Raw genomic sequence first — 17,955 nt, 5'->3', positions numbered from 1 at the left:
TTGATCATCTTTTATACATGGCATGAAATCAATGAATACTAAAACTTTATTTAAAGTCCCAATGGGAAGCATGTGATCAAATGCATTCCTGGGTCTTACCTATATAAAGTATGGTCTTTAAAGATTCCTCAGCTAGGTTTCATATATTCCAAGCTCAAATTAGCAGATGACTCTTTAACTTTCCTGGGGATCTCCATGGCTATAGGTCTTGGAAGTTTTTGCTCACCCATGATTCATCTTCTCTCTCTCCCAATTTATTTTCCTGAGGCATATTCATTAAATGAATATAATAACTGTTTCTACTCTTTAGGTGAAATTTGACTTCTCCAATTATTATATATGTCTTTACTAAAAAAACAGGTGGCTTAGAGACATGAGCCTAAGGCCACTGTGATTCCCTCAGAGTTTGGTCCTTTGTATTTTATAAAGCTTAGAAAGTGCTTTGCAATCATTTCATTTGAACCACACAATAACCCTTTAAGGAAACAGGCTAAGAAAGGTTAAGGGTCACGCAGCTAGGAAGTGACTGAGGCAGAATTTGAACTCGGCTCTTTCTGACTCTAAGTCCACTACTCTATTCACTATACCACCAAGCTATACCACAGCTACTATGTTACCTCTACACCCCCCATCCTTATCCCCAGACTAAAGATTTTGAGTTCCTTTAGGTAGTCTTATGTGACATGGTTTTACATCTCCTTACCTTGTTGTACATCTTTTTTTTTTCCTGGCTGTGCCTTAGTTTATATACTTCAGGATAGAAGGGTCATTTGTGTTCCTCTCCCCCATTTTAAAAAAGAAGGAATAATTTAGGATAGAGATGAATACTTTGTCCTTTTCCCTACCTATAAAATGCTAGATGTTTCAACACTTGGAAATATCAACTGAGACAAAAATAATTATTAAAATAAAAATTTCAGTGAACTTATATATTCAAGTTTCCATTGCTATTTGACAATAAGGCTTAATTATATCCAATTTCAACCATAAAAAACTTAACTGGTATTTTGTGGCCCTCCAAGGCCATCAGGATAAAGAATAGAGGATAAGAATGTTCATGGAGCCAAAGACACAGGTGAAAGGTAGGGATTTAAAAAAACAGAGCATAAACATGGATAATATGGAAATATGTTTTTCATTACTTCTTAATGGGTATCATATTGCTTGCTTTCTCAATGGGTAGAGTAGGAGCTTGAGGGAGGTAAGGAATTTGGAACTCAAAATTAAAAAAACAGAATGTTAAACTAAATGAATGGATGAATAACCAAATGAATGAATGAAAGAATAAACAAATAAATACAATGATGGTATGCTGTGCTTTGTGTATGAAGGTGAGTTTACTGATGCATTATCAAAATAAGAGTTAATTTCCCAATGGTAGTGATAGGTTATGCTAAATTGTTCTGTCTCTGCCCTTCAATGTTGAATCTTTTTCTTCTATTATTTAAATATTCATTGTTTAGTAAACCAGGAACAAAATGACATTCTTTTGTTGATTTGTAGGTCCTGGATTTGCATTCAATCTCTTTCAAAGATGAGCTAGTTTTTAAAGTCCCAGCTATACAAAGCACTCCATAGCTTTTCTTTCTGGAGAGGGGTCATCTTTGGGTTTAGTAAGAGACAGAATTCTTACCTTCAATATCACTCTGCAAGGGTTTAAGTCTCCCTCTTATAACTATGCCCTTGGCCTATTAGCTTCCATAACTCTTCTTAGTAAAGCCAGGTATCATAGATTTGAAAATACAAGGAACCTTAGAAGTCAAGTCCAGCAACTTATTTTGAAGATGAGGAAACTAAGATCCAGAGTAGGGTCTTGCCCAAGAACCAAAGCAAGTGAATGGCTAGGTGGCTGAGTGGTCATTAAGATGATCACATCATTAGTAACTAATATTAGTGATACAAAAATGACCAGTCCTTCAATTAACTGGTCATCATTTGATAACATTCATTCATACTGGCCATAAGAGAGGCCACTTTGTTGTGTCCGAGAGAAGTCTGACTTAGAAAAATCTCTTTCCACAAAAGACACTGTGCCTCATGAATCAAGCTTATTACTGGGTCCAAGATCTTTGACCAATACCTGACTCTCAAGAAAGATTTTTCTCTGGTTATTTGGGCTTTTTCCTCCTTTAACCCCTACTCTGACTGTTACTTGTCTTAGACTCATACAAATGTTGAAGCCGGAAGGGAACTTAGAAGCAATGTAGAAAATCTGATACAACATACTGCCAAGGGCTCTGGAGACTGTTGCAGGGAATACAACCCTTAAATGGAGCTGTCCAGCATCAGCCCAACAGTAACAACTCTGCTGCACTGCTTCTTCCACACCCTGCCTTCTATGTGCCTTGCTAATGTCTTTAGGTTTCTTGCAGACTAATAGGCTATGACTGTATGTGTGTGGAGTGTAGCAATATCTCACACCACCAAAGTCCTTGTGCAGAAGGACTGTGATAGAGGTGAAGTATAATTCAGGTTCATCTCCTGTCTACCTGCCTGCCATTACCCTGACTGGCCCAATGCTTCCTTCCTATCCTAGAAGCTATGAGTCCCTACAGAACAACATGAATGTTCTCTGAAATCCACAAATCCCCTTCAAAATGCCTCACATCCATTCATGGTTTTCAGTGTCTCTCTTCCTTTATCAGGTCTCTTATTTCAGGTACCCTGTAACCACAGTTACCCACTAAATGCAGCTGGATTTTCTTCCTCCTGCCCACTAGACAATTTGTTCAGTGACTTCCCTATGACATCAATAGTCACCGTGATGCTAATCTCCTGGGTGAATGAATATACATGGATTTCTGTTTAAAACTCCCCCACAGGAAATGAGCCTAATTTGCTAGGATATGGTGGGTTGATCTAGGTCAAGGAGAGTAATTCAATGAGTCAGGATCTGCTTAAGCCATTTCCTGGTGATAAAAGGCTATTAATGAACTACTGCTGGACCATAAGTAGTTACACAGCCCAGCATCAGCACAAGAAATGAAGTATCACTGAAGTATCAAGAGGAGTCATTTAGAATGGGGCATGGTGGTGAAAACTAAGCTTATGTATATCCTCTGATTTATATACTAGGGTAGTGTATAGCAGCTGAAAAACTGTCTAGGTCTCTGTGAGTGTGTGTGTCTCTCTCTGTCTCTCCCTTCTCTTCATCTTCTCTTTCTCATGCCCCTGAAGTGGAGCATTCAATAATTTCTCACTAATAGAAACTGGATGCTAGGAGGGGTATAAAACTGGGTAGGCAGTTGGGAATAAGGGGAACCTGGAAGTGACAATTCCATTCTAGAATTGATGATAGAGAAGAGAACACTCTTCTGACATAGACTCATGATTTGGGGAAAGTTGATCTCAGAGGGTTCAGATGAAAGATGCATAAGATCCCATTAACTAAAGTGCTTCAGAGAAAGACAGGAAAGATGGGAAATGCTTAAGTATAAAATTCCGATAACAGAAAGGGAAACAATTCCAATTAGGATGAAAAACGGAATTTGTCTGAAGAAAATAATGTAGATGCACAGGGAACTCACCAACTAACTTCAATTTTAAATAGAAATGTACAGGAAATAGAAGCAAGGCTGGGTAACAGAAGCTAAATATGAACATGCATAAGCATGAACTGAAGCTGCTGAGAGAAGCTAAAGACAGTGAAAAAGGTGGGTTTTTGTTGTTTTGTTTTGTTTTTAGCTAGATCCAGAGCAATAATGAAGAGCAAAGAAGCAGCCCGACTTTGCTTGGGGTACATGGGATAATAACTGACAACAGGGAGCTACTCAATTCTTGTGTATTTCAGTTTGCTCTACTACAAATGAAAATCACCTTTACACTAGAAATTATACAAGAGCAATAACAAAAACTAACAATTAATTGATATCCAAGATACATAAAGAAATATTAAGAGCTGTCCTTGATCAATTCAAGGCACCCAGGCTCAGTCCCGAAAGAATTGGCAGATATAATTTCAGGACCACTGTCAGTGATATTTGAAAGATGATAAAAAATGGAACACATTCCACAAGACTGACTAAGGGCAAATACTGTCCCTTTTTTAAGGTAATAGAAAGGAATCTGCAAAACATAGGCCAATGACTTTTACTTCAATTACAGTGGAAATTCCAGAAGAGATTTTTAAAGAAATGGATGCTAGATATCTGGAAATTGACATAGTGATTACAAAGAACCAGCATGACTTCATCAAAACCATTCCATGCCAGACTAATTTCATTTCTTTTTTAAAATATATTACTAAAGAGCAGATGAGTAGAATTCTATGGACACAGTTAATATTAATTTTTAGCAAAGTTCTTCATAAAATATCTACCACTATTCTTGTGGAAAATTTGGAGAAATATGGATTATATGAGAATACAATCAGATGGATTCAGAACTGGTTGGTTGACTGGAATAGTTGGTAACCATTCAATGAGAACATGGCAGGAGGTCTTCAGATGAGTACTCCCAGGACCTGTATTTGGCTTTACTCTTTTATATTTTCATCAGTGACTTGAATAAAGGTATAGATGCTAAGTTCATCAAATTTGCAATGCAAATGGAAACTAAATTGGGTGAAATAGCTAACATAATGGATAGCAGTCAGCATCCAAAAGAAGATATTGATTGGCCAGAACCTTGTACTGAATCAAATACAATACAATTCATTAGTAGTGATGTGTTTGCATGGATATAGGTACAAGAAATCACCTTTCCAAGGAGATGGTTGAGGCATGACCTGGCAGTGTTTGCTCCAAATAAATAAATTAAAAATATGGTGGTTTTAGTGGACTTTAGCTTGTATGAGTCATCAGTGTTACGTGGTGGCCAAAAAAGCTAAAGTGATCTTGGCTGCATTAAGAAGGGTAATGCTTCCAGGAATAGAGGGAGCGGTGATATTCTTACTGTACTTCCTCATCAAACTCCATCTAGAGTACCTTGTTCAGCTTGGGCTACCAACGGTTCAAAAAGGATATTGACAACCTAGAGAATGTGTAGAGTGGGCAAATAGGAAGGTGAAGGGCCTTAAGTCCATAAAATCCGAGGACCAGTTGGATGAATTGGGGATAGTCATACTGAAGAAAAAAATGACTCAGAGGGGTTTGATAGCTGTGATCAAGGATTTGAAAGCTGTCCACTTTATTGATGCATTGTTCCTTCCATAAGCAATGGGAGTAAGTTTCAAAGAATTAAAGTTAGTATTATTGTCAGAGAAAAGTTCCCAACAATTGTTGTTCTTCAGTCATTTCAATCGTGTCTGACACTTCATGATCCCATCTGGGGTTTTCTTGGCAAAGATACTGGAGTGGTTTGCCATTTCCTTCTCCAGGTCATTTTACAGAAGAGGAAACTGAAGCAAACAGGGTAAAGTGACATGCCTAGGATCACACACTTAATAAGCATCTGAGGCCAGATTTAAACTCAGGAAGATAAGTCTTTTTGACTCCAGGCCCAGCACTCTATCCACTGAACTACCCAGTTGCTTTTCCCAACTATTAGACCGGCCCAAAAGTCAGGTTAAATACTTTGAGAGGTAGTGGGTTCCTGCTTCTTGGAAATCTTGAAGACAAGGCTAGAGGATTACTTTTGGGGCAAGTTATTGTGGCAAGTAAAATATAATGAAGTAAAACTGAGGTAGATCTCCAAGTAAGATAGGTTTATTAAGAGTAATGCATATAGGGACAGCTAGGTGGTGCAGTGGATAGAGCACCAGTCCTGGAGTCAGGAGGACCTGAGTTCAAATCTGACCTCAGACACTTAACACTTACTAGCTATGTGACCCTGAGCAAGTCACTTAACCCCAATTGCCTCACCAAAAAAAAAAAGAGTAATGCATATAATGATTAGCAAAGTGAGTCAGATTGGCCCCCTCATTAAGGACAGTAATCCCATGAAAAAGGGAAGATCCTTTTTATTGATTTGCAGGAAAGGAGCAGATGAGAGTAGTTGGGGACACTTATGATTGACTACAGCTGGGGAAAGTGGGTTGGCATTCAGGTGAGAGTGATCATGCCCCTCTACAATAATTAAGGAGTGTTAATTATTTTATGGGACTCAACTGCCTCTTATAATCTTGACTAGAAAATCAGAACCACCAGGTTAGTTTTCCCCTTGGGGGGAGACTAAACTACCCCTAATTGCACCAACACAGGCAGGGAAATGTCTTTGGTTGGTGTTTACAGGCAACAAACAGATGTTCCAGGGGCTAGTTGCATGAGCTATAACAACATTCCTTTTCAACCATGCCTTTAAGTCAATTCAGACTAGAACAGATTACATTTGTGAAGGAGGTGAGTTCAGGCAGATAGCAACCATTATAAAAATCAATACAACAAAAAATCAATGACATTGTAAAATCAATATAGTGGAAATCAGAGGAAATATTTTAATTTATATCTTTTGACATCATAGTGGGGATTCCTTTTGTATGAGTCAGAGTAACTAGCTACTGAGATCCCTTTGAACTCTCAAATTCTGTGATTCTTAGACTTTTCACATGTAAATCTTTGATCTTTTGATTCCATATAAAATGTGAACTTCCAAATCAACAGATTCCCTCATGTTCCCTTGAACAGCAGTACTTGAGGAAATCGAGGAACTCTCCTCAGTCCCTCTCAGGGAAATACTTATGTTATCTTTCCTGTAATCAAAGTAAGCACACCAGACTCCAACAATTCATCCAGTGCAAAGGTAAAGTACCTGCTACAGCCAGACCAGGTATGTATTCATAACATATGGAGGATGTCCCTGCTTCTTAATTCAGAAAACACTGCAGATAGACCCTCACATAAAATAGTCCATGCTGAAGAGCCCTGGCTCACTTTCAATCTAAGTTTCTGGCTCCTTGCAGGATTTTCTGAAAGTTTATTAAGTTTGTTCAGAATTCACAGTGTGGACAAAATCCAGGGGGACCTTTGTGTCGATTACATTTGCAAACACAAACAATCAAATCCATAACTAGCATTCCTGATGCCTGGGTCAAGCATCATTGAGAAGGAATGACTTTGGGCTAAAGGGCACAAGGACCTTTGGTTAATTCAAGCAGCATCAGTAAACAAGAATATATTAAGTACCTGCTGTGTTCCAGGTTCACATATTGCTGAAGCCTGGATTTTAAATCTTAAGTATAACCTTGCTGCCATGTGAAATGAGTGCAACTGTTTTGGTAATTTGAATTTCTTTTCCATTGACTGTCTTTAGGATTGGGACATAAACTTATCTTTTCTAATCCAGTGGCCACTTTTGAGTTTTCCAAATTTGCTGTCATATTGAATATGCTATTTTAATAGCATTATCTTTTAGGATTTTCAATAATTCAGCTAGAATTCTATCACCTCCACTAGCCTTATTGCTATCAATGCTTTTTTAAGGCTTACCTGACTTCATTCTCCAGGATGTATGGTTCAAGGTGAGTAATCACACAAGTACTTAGCACAGTGTCTGGCACCCTGGTTTAAAAACCCAACCATCCCATCCCAGAATTACAGTTCTAGGTTCAAATCATTATGTTATGTTGATGGACCAACACATCCCTCAAATAAAAAACAACTGTAAAATTCTAGTAGGTAGCAAAGGTTAGGGAGAAGCCTTTGGTTGATAAATCATGGTCTTAGTATTACTTGTAGCTCAATGGATTTTACAGAAATGAAAGTTCCCTGGCAGCAGAGGTTTTATGAAGAATCATCACAGAATCAGAAATTTAAAGAACTGTGGGCTTTTGTCCACAAACTCTCAAAGAAAACAATTTATATTAAAAATAAACAAACAATAAAGAAGCCAGCCAGCCAGGGCTATCGTTGACTTATATGTCACTGTCATTTACACAAGTGTGGTCTAGATAGAAATTTTTAAAAATGTGGCAAAGGCTCCTGTCCTGGCTGGCTGGTCATAAGCTTTTGGTTTCATAAGGTATTTATTTGTTTACTTGTCAAAGTCTGGATAGACACTAAGGTTTGTAGTAGTTTCTGGGTTGTTTGTTTATTTGTTTTATAAAGACACTTCTTGATGCAGCCTAATGCATGAAGACTGGATCAGCAGTCAGGAGAACTAGATTTTAGCCTTGGGTAACTTTGAGATACTCACTCACCTCTGAGGACCTGAGTTTTTGCCCCTCAGAAAACTGATAAGGTTGGACTGAATGATACTGAACACTCTATGATTTTAGTGAACAACTTGACATCATTTACTATAAATGATATCATTAAGCTCTCTGTGTGTTTATGGGGAGAGGGGTAAGGAAATGGGGGAAGTAGATTTCTTTAAAAGGAGAATAGAATTAAATTAGAAGATTATGAACATAGAGTTGCAAGGGACCTTGACAATCATCTAGTTGAGTGGAATAAAACTGAATAGAAAGGGGAGGGGGACTAACTAACCATACATAAAGGCCTCATATTGACTCAGAAAACCAGATATTAATATTAAGTATATTCAATTCTATTTTTATTTATTTTATTCAATATTTACCAACTACATTTTAATCTACTTCAGTCTCACTTTGAGGGCTGTGGCCCAGGCCTGTCATGTATTTGGCACCTCTGATCTAGTCCAATTTCCTCATTTTAAAGATAGGAAATGGGGCTTTGGAGAGGATAAGTAACTTCTACAAGGTCATTTGGAATCATACCAGGTAATATACATAACACCAGTGGTAGCATTGGGATTCTGGATTCCCTTCCTACAAAATGATTATTCTTTCTATTCTTTCTAAGAGTTGTGCTCAATATATACAGCTGCTCAGAGACCACTAGGTAATAATGGATAGAGTGTAGAGTGCTGGGCCAGGATTTATGAAGATCTGAGTTCAAATCCAGTCTCAGACACTTAGTAGTTTTGTGAGCCTAGGCAAGCCACTTAACCTCTGTCTACCTCACTTTCCTCAATTGTAAAATGGGGATTATGTCAGCAGCCACCACCCAGGGTTGTTGTGAGGATCAAATGAGGTAATATGTGTAAAGTGCTTAGCATAGTACTGGGCACACAGTAGGTATTTAAAAATATATATTGAGGACTACCATGAACTCATTTCCCCAGAATTTCCAGGGTGGGAACCCAAAGAGTAAAAAACTTTCACAAAATACATCTTGGCCTGAACCTCTCCAGCCTGTGCAATAGCTGAGCTGACCTTCCTCTACTTCCCCTGCCCCCCTCCTCAACCCCAGCACTGAGACCAAGGTCCCTAGGTAGCCCAGAGGTCCTGAGGGGGGGGCAGCTGTGCAGCCCAGGGAGGGGTCACTCCTGGGATTCCTTCCCAACCCTGGCCAAGGATTCTTGTCTCAGACCAGCTAAGCCAGTGGTGGCCTGTATGCCTCTCTTGACAGTGTACTGCCCCTCCACTCCCTGCCTTGCCTCTTTTATTCCCCTTTTCCCACTGTCTCACCCCTGGCTTTATTCCAACTGGGAGTTCCAATGATTCAGTCCTCAACTGACCATGAGACAGGATGGAAATCTTCTAGTCACAAATGCTTCTGGCCTTGAGCCCCAGCTGACCTGGTCCCTAGCCTGGGGAGCTGAGGAGGAACCTGGGCCTTCTCTCTCCTTTTTTTTGATGCCCATAGTTCCAGGCATCCAGAACATCTTTCCCCATTGCCTGGCAGGGTCCAGTCAGAAAGGGAAAGAAAAGAGGAACAGGGAAGGCCCTTAGTTTGCCTTCACTGGGAAAGTATCCATTTTTCTTTCCCAGAAATGTTTTTGTTTTGGTATGGCTTATAAGTTATTTTGGATTAAACTGGAGCACACTCTGTGTACAGCCAGAAGACTTCCCCTTTTGTTCTCCAAATAAAGGTGATTGTTGAGGGAAAAAATGAGAGTCGTCCAGTGAAGAGTCATAGAGGAAAACCTTCCTCACCTTTTCTTTTATAGGGAACCTCCCTGTATTCCCTTCTGCCTTCTAATCTCATAGGCCCCTATCACCTACAACTGCCTCCTCTCTTAGGTAGAGAAACTGAGGTTGGTAGTAGAAACCTAATTAATCTCATGACTTAGAAGCAGAAAGAACCAGGACTTCCTTCTATTATGGAAGGCACATCTGCCAAGTTTGGACAATCATATTAGCACTTTCTATTTCTCCCTGAAACATTCCCAGTATAAACTCTGATACTTTGTCGTTGTCATTATATTTTAGTCTGGCTGCTTGCAGTCAGGAGTCTTCACTACTCCCCAGAAACACCTTAACGGAATACTGGTATCCCCTTTTGAGTCAATGAAGCCCTGTGGGACTTTTCAAGATATGCAGTAGGATGCATAAAGCACTTTGTACAAGGACTTCAAGGAAAGCCCAGGATCCCATATTTCCTTTTGATAACATCTGACCACCAGTTTGTCACCTAAGTACCAAGCCTGCCTGGTATCAATGTGTCAGATCCTGGAAATCTCTGTCCTTCCTCACTCTCTCTTTGATACATTCACTCAGTCCCAGATTTAAGCATTTAGTGTTACCAATGGAGAGGTTATAACAGTATGTGGGCAAAGTAACCAAGAGATCACAGACTCACTGAATGAGAGAGCTGAAAAGGACCTGAAAGGTACAAACAGGATCTGAGAAGGAATCTCCTCTATAACATCCCCAACAAAGTATTACCTAGCCTCTTCTTAAAGATCTCCTCCATTACTAGGGAACTCACCACCTTCAGAAGCAGTGTATTCATTTATCTGGCAGTACGGATTGTTAGGAAATTTTCCTTTGTTGTTCAGTCACGTATGACTCTTTCTGACCCCACTTGGGGGTTTCTTTGCAAAGATTCTAAAGTGGTTTGCCATTTTCTTCTCCAGATTATTTTTGCATATGATGAAACTGAGGCAAACAGGATTAAATGGCATGCCCACGGTCACCTAGCTACAAAGTGTTTGAGGACAGATTTGAACTTAAGAAGACAAGTATCTATCCAGTGCTCTATCCATTACATTACCTGGTTATCACTTCTAAGTTTCAAGTGAGCAATGCCTCATCCTTATCTGGACAGAGTACACATGGTCAGGACTGGGTTGCTTAGCCCTTGGATACCAGGTAGAGAGTTTGACTTCCTTGGAACCTGCTGGATCTCCTTGTCTAACAGAGCTTCATAGGTGCCCCCACTTCAATAGAAACTACCATAACCCTGTTCAGGTGATGGAAGCCCTTGGAAATGGAAGATTGCTGTATTTGGAAGAAATAGTCTCTTGACTTCTTTTTGAGAGTCACTCTCTTTTTAACTCGCTTTAAGCTGAGCATTATTTCATCTGCTATGCTACCTTAAGGGGTTAAAAGCAAAGACAGGCTCAATAGAAAGCTTGGGAAACAATTTACAAGGTTCTGAAATAACTTCCTTTTCTACTTCAATTTCATAAATTTTCTTTTTTATTTACATTTTGGCCTTGATTCTAAGTCTTTGAGATCATTTTCAAATGAAACTATTTGAATTTGAAAAGTATGTTTCTATTTCACAGTATTTCTATGTGGAAGCACAAACTGGCCAAAATAATGGAAGGAAAGGGAGGCAAAATGGCCTAATGGATGGAACACTGAATTTCAAGTTAGGACAATCTGGCTCAGACACTCACTAAGTCCCGTTTCTCCATCTTTAAAATAGAGATAATCATAATGCCTACCTCATTTGGTTGTAAGAATCAAATATGGTAATATATTTAAAGTGTTTTTAAAACCTTAAAGCAGTTGTAGAAATACAAGCCATTGTTGTTATGCTAACTTTTTGGATTGAGGAAAACTCTTAATATATTTATAATATATTCCTAAAGATAACATATTTTCCATTGATATAGAATAAAATAAAAATAGTTCCTTAAGAAATACATCTTTTTTAGAATAGAAGAGTAAGAAAGGTAATTGATGAATTTGTTATTTCTTACCCGGTTCTAGAATTCTGATATTCAGGCTTCATCTATAGAAAGATTTTTTAATGTCTTCTTAAGTATCACTCTTATACCCTATCTCTTTTAGAATATTAACTAAAGCTAGCAACTAACTAAGTTTGTCCGATCTGTCATACAACAACCATTCCCATCATGCACTGGGGACAGTAGAAATTGTTTCCAGGCAACAGATCAGATGACGCAGCATAGCACACATCTATTCTGTGAGATTGTCAATCTGGGATCTAAAGATGAACACTGATCTTCAGTCATTCATGTCCCATTTAATTAGCTATGAGGCCTGGAAAGTTGAGAGTTTGGGTTTGATAGAGGTCAGCTATGTTGGGAGGTGAAAGAACACATTTGCTAAGAACTATTATGAATCAAATAGGGCCTAGCAACCCGTTTGTGGCATCAGAGACAGTCACCTAGAAAATTTAAGCATATTCTGTGGAGATTAAATAGATAGTTATAGGTATATGTTGCATATAATATGATAAATGTTTTAATATCTCTCTAGATATAGATATATGGAGAGAGAGAGAAAGGAAAGTGGGAGGAGGGAGGAAAACAGAGAGGAAGAGAGAGAGAGAGAGAGAGAGAGAGAGAGAGAGAGAGAGAGAGAGAGAGAGAGAAATCAATCTGTAGGCAAAAGTTTAGAATTTAGAACAGAAAAAAATATTTAAAAGTGGGATATTCCCAAAGATTGACCATAGGCTATCTAACATCAGTTCAGTTTCTATATATAACAGGTGGCTGGTACCAAAACATTGTCTCTCCCTTGCCCACTAGTGAGCTAGAACAAGATGATTGTGATCAGGGGTTATAATAGATATGTGTATTCTTGTATTTCCCACATTGGTTTCAGTGGTTTTTCATGGAAACTGGCATGCTACTGAGAGAGTCATCATGTGTGATATCTGGCACTGGGACTTTGGGATGACTGTTGGAAGCAGATGAAAGTTAATTCTTTCTTTCTCAGTATAAGCAGGGGGAAACCACTTCCAAACACTCCAACTACTCCAGCCTCAGTATTTAGGTTCCCTGCAGGAATGGGAAGTGAATTATCCTTCCTAATACACTGCTCTGGAAGATTTACATTGTGTCTTGTGGATGAATATAGTTCTAACTATAAGGATATAGATATAGAGATAGATTATCTGCCACCCTTTATGACCACCAAAGGTAGAGGCCTGTTTCCTCTCTGCCATTGCACACAGAAAGCAATCAATAAGTGCTACAGAGTAATCAACCTTACAGAATTTTCCCAATTTCACTGGACAATGGAATTATTTGGTATATGGAGCTGTATTTACCTATTTCCAGAGCTGCGATATTTGGGATTATGTAGGGTGAAAGAGTAGAGGAAGTTAAGGTGTGCATACTTTCACCTTCCATCCCAGCACCAAATACAGGATCTTCTACATAGTAAGTGTTCAAGAAAGACATGTATGTGATTTATCATTGCATCAACTGTTCCCACAGATAAACTTTTTCCACATCAGAGGCACATTGAGATCTCTTCCTTGCACTCATCCCTCTCTTTCCTAGGTCTAGTGTGAAACCTCATAACCTCACAGTATCAAAATATCATCTTTTGGGGGGGGGCAGCTAGGTGGCGCAATGGATAAAGCACCGGCCCTGGATTCAGGAGTTCTGGAGTTCAAATCTGGCCTCAGACACTTGACACTCACTAGCTGTATGACTCTAGGCAAGTCACTTAACCCACATTGCCCCACAAAAAACAAAAAACAAACAAAAAAACCCATCTTTTTTAAAAAAAGAATTAATCTATCTTGCCATGCATGAGAAAAACCCAGGACCAATCTCACTGCTGATCAGCATGGAAACTTTGAACTGTTCCATTTCCAGCCTGGGCAACGTTGCCTCTTTTAAACACCTTCTCCACTCGCGCCATTTTGGTGTCAAACAGTGCAGATACCCAAATGGTTTCAGCCTCACTGCAGCTCATAAATCCCAAACTTCCACCAGCCTCAGTGTCCCTAGTAGCAGGAACTATAAGTATGTAGCACCATTCCTGGTAAAACACTATCTTTTTAAAGATTCAGACAAGTAGCGATTTGAAAAGTAACTTCAAGAATCAAAGTGAGAGGGATTTAAATTGTTCTGTTTGGCCCAAGAAAATGTGACTTGTAGTAATGCATTAAGGTTTTAAATTGTTAAATTGACATCTGATGTCAGAATTTTTTTTAAATCAGAGGGTTATTCAAAAGGATGCCTCAGATAGCAGTGTATCCCCTCTGGTTAGGAGGTCTTCACCATTTGTCAGTTATGTTGTGGTGATCATTCCTTTTTGGGTATGGATTCTTTTTTTCTAGGGGCCGGGGAAATCCAGTTTAAGTTTTCAGAAATGAAGCAAATTATTCCATTGGCAAAAATAATCCAGGTAAGGTATCAGCCAACCCATTGCATTTCTTTAAATACAATATATTTGTTATAGTAGGAAAGAGTGATTGGAAATGCAAATAAGAAATGGTTACTGAAATGTCAGTTGCATGATAAGCATATCTCATTTTAATATCTAATACACATATAAATATATGTATGTACATATAAATATAGATGCATATCTATACCTACAGCGAGATATATATATATATATATATATATATATATATATATATATATATATATAGAGAGAGAGAGAGAGAGAGAGAGAGAGAGAGAGAGAGAGAGAGAGAGAGAGAATTCAATTTTCCAAGACAGTTCCATTATAAGATTGGAGATGTATTCTTCTGGAAACGATTGTGGCTGTCCCCCCAAATGTAGCATAATTGAAATGAAGAATGCAGCAAAATTTTAAGCATCTCAGTGCAAGTGGGAAATTGGAAACTGATAGGAATAAAGCACAAAATATGAGTGGGAAGGATCGAGAGTTATTTTTATGTTTAGAATAAGTGCATAAAAGTTTAAAAAAAGGAAAAACAGTAGTTTAACCAGAAAGAGCTAAAAGATGTGAAACCTGAAGCTTTTATTGTTTGACCACCCCCACCCCCACCCCACTGCCCCTCAGCCTAACTCTTAATATTCTCTAGCTAGGAGCGACTTCTCTCTGTTTCTCAGACCTGCTTTCCTGGCAAGTTGTGGGAAGGGTGGCATTTACAAAGCAAATGGTTGATCTGGGATATTGGTAGGAGGAAGAGCAAGAAGAGGCACCAAACCACAGAATAAGTTAAGAATCAAAAGGCCAGAGGAAATGGACAATGGTCATATCTACTGACTGGAACACATACCACAGCAAATGCAATAAGAGAAGGACACATTTACTGAAAACCCCAGTCCAGGGAACTGGACCACTTTGTAAAGTGAGTCATCAGTAAATGAACCAGTCCCCTGATTTATAAATCCTGTAATAGCAATTTCTATACATTCTGCTTCCATCTAATGGCATATTCCTGGTTACCTCATGCATCTATAAGCTGCAAATTCTTAGAGACTTTCTATTGACATAGAGCATCAAAGTTAGTCAGGGTACCACAATCCTGAAACTGTAAAGTGATGCTAACTACTCCCTCCCTCTATTCCAATATCAGATCTGCCTTTTGCTTTTTGGGTTTTTTTTGTGAGAAAAATCATAAAACTGTGCTGATTGCATTCTCTACCAATTGATGTTATCATAATGTCAAGTAGATGTTTAATACTACAAAGTAATCCTTTAATTGACACACACAAACAAACACACAACACAACCCCCTGGGACCTTCCTAAAACCTGCATTTTCAAGTATCTTCCTCTACACTTCTTTCCTGTAGTCTCATTAGATGGCCCTCTTCCCAGTAAACACACACACACATTATCTATCTATCTATCTATCTATCTATCTATCTATCTATCTATCTATCTATCTATCTATCTGTATCTTTTTTCTGGACAAGTAATTTCAGAAGTGGAAAAAATGCCTGAGTCAAAATTTCCTCCCATTAATGCAGACTGGGCTGCTAGGTGTGGCAATGGGTTGAGTTTTAAGCCTGGACCCAGGAAGAACTGAGTCCAAATCTAACTTACTAGTTATATGAAGCTGGACAAGTCACTTAACCCTGCTTGCCTCAGTTTCCTCACCTGTAAAATGAGCTGGAGAAGGAAATAACAAAAGACTCCAGTATTGTTGCCAAGAACACCCCAAATTGGGTCACAGAGAGTTGGATGAGAATGAAACAACTGAAAGATAACAAAAATGTGCTGAACACAGTGCTAGTCACTGGGAATACCAAAAACAAAAATGAAAAATCCCTGACGTCTCAGAGCTTCAATGGGAAGAGTAGACAATAGCTATGATTCCTGGCTCTGTCATTTTTGTACTGTGTGACCTTAGGCAACTCATTCCCCTTTTATGAACCTTATTTTTGTTATCTGAAAAATGAGAGAAATAATCACTGTTCAACCTATATAAGAGGATAAAATGAAATAATTTATATAAAATATTTTATAAACCATAAACAATAAGGATAGTGGAGCTGAGAAAATTACAACTGGGCTATTTAAAAGCCTAAAAGATGATGCTGTTAAAGTGCTATACTCAGTATGCCAATGAATTGGAAAACTCAAAAGTGGCCACTGGATTGGAAAATATCAGTTTATGTCCCAATCCTAAAGATGGTCAATGTCAAAGAATGTTCAAATTACTTAACAATTGTGTCCATTTTACATGCCAGCAAAGTTATGCTCAAGTTTCTACAAATTACATTCAGCAATATGTGAACCACGAATTACCAGAAGAGAGGGCTGTTTTTAAAAGAGGCAGAGGAATTAGAAACCAAATTGACAAGATTTGCTATGTTACAGAGAAAATAAGGGAGTCCCAGAAAAAAAAATCAATTTCTGCTTCACTGACTACACTACAAACCTTTGATTGTATGGATCACACACACAAAAAATTGTGGCAAGTCTTCAAAGAGATGGGAGTACCAGATCATCTTACTTGTCCCTTCAGGAACCTCTATTAGGGGTATTTGAGGATGTATATTGTCACCTTATTTATTTAACTTCTATGCAAAGTACATCATGTGAAATGCCAGACTGACTGAATTGAAAGTCAGAATTAAGGTTTTTGGGAGAAATATCAATAATCTCCACCATACAGACAATACTGCTCTGATGGCAGAAAGTAAAGAGGAATTAAGAAGTCTCTTGCTGAGGATGAAAGAGAAAAGTGTAAAAATGTCTTAAAGCTTAACATTAAAAAAACAGGATCTTAGCAGATGGCCCCATTACTTCTGGGCAAATAGAGGGAGAAGTTATGGAAACAGTATATAGATTTATATTTTGGGGCTCAAAGATCACTGCAGGTAAAGATAGAACTGGGCCTGGAGTCAGGAGGACCTGAGTTTAAATCCAGCTTCAGACACTTACTAAGCTCTGTGACCCTGGACAATTCACTTAACCCTGATTGCCTCAAAAAAAAAAAAGGAGAAAAAAGATCACTGCAGGCAGCAACTGCAGCAATAAAATTAAAAGATGCTTCCTCCTTGGAAGGAAAGCTATAGCAAATCTCAAAAGCATACTAAACCAGAGACCTTACTTTGCCAACAAAGTCCATATAGTGAACATTTTGGTTTTTCCAGTAGCAGTATCTGACTGTGAGAGTCAGAAAATAAAGAAAGCACTGTAAAACCAGCATTTTTGAATTATGGTACTGGAGAAAACCTGGATAGCAAAAAGATCAAATCAATCAATACTTACATAAATACTTAAAGAAATTAATTTAGACTATTCACTGGAAGGTCAAATAATGAAGCTATATCATAACAAGACAGGACTCATTGGAAAAGAACAAAGGCAAAAGGAAAAGGGAATGGCAAAATATGAGATTGATAGATCATGTTATGGAAACAATGAACATGAATTTGGACAAACTTTGAAAGAGTGGAGGATAGAAGTGCCCAGCATGCGGTAATATATGGAACCATGAAGAATTGGACATGACTAAATTACTGAACAATAAACAACAGAGCACTATTTAAATATTACAATACTTAACAAGATATGTGATTTGGCTGCTGTGGGTGTTCCATGTATTGACACAGCCATATCATAACCTATCTGCGAATTAGTAGTCTTCAAAATTTCAGCGACTGAAATATTCATCACTCTTCAGTGAAC

At 38.4% G+C, this 17,955-nt stretch overlaps 1 protein-coding gene across 1 annotated transcript in view; it reads right to left on the bottom strand.

Moving 5' to 3' along the window:
* Positions 1-17,955, bottom strand: part of CDH13 (cadherin 13) — a 1,286,821-nt gene that overhangs the window by 912,306 nt on the left and 356,560 nt on the right. The window lies entirely within an intron of this gene.

Source organism: Dromiciops gliroides, chromosome 2 (assembly GCF_019393635.1).
Source record: "Dromiciops gliroides isolate mDroGli1 chromosome 2, mDroGli1.pri, whole genome shotgun sequence".
NCBI lineage: Eukaryota > Metazoa > Chordata > Mammalia > Microbiotheria > Microbiotheriidae > Dromiciops > Dromiciops gliroides.
Note: the sequence above shows the minus strand (reverse complement) of the source record. Positions and strands in the feature narration are given on the sequence as shown.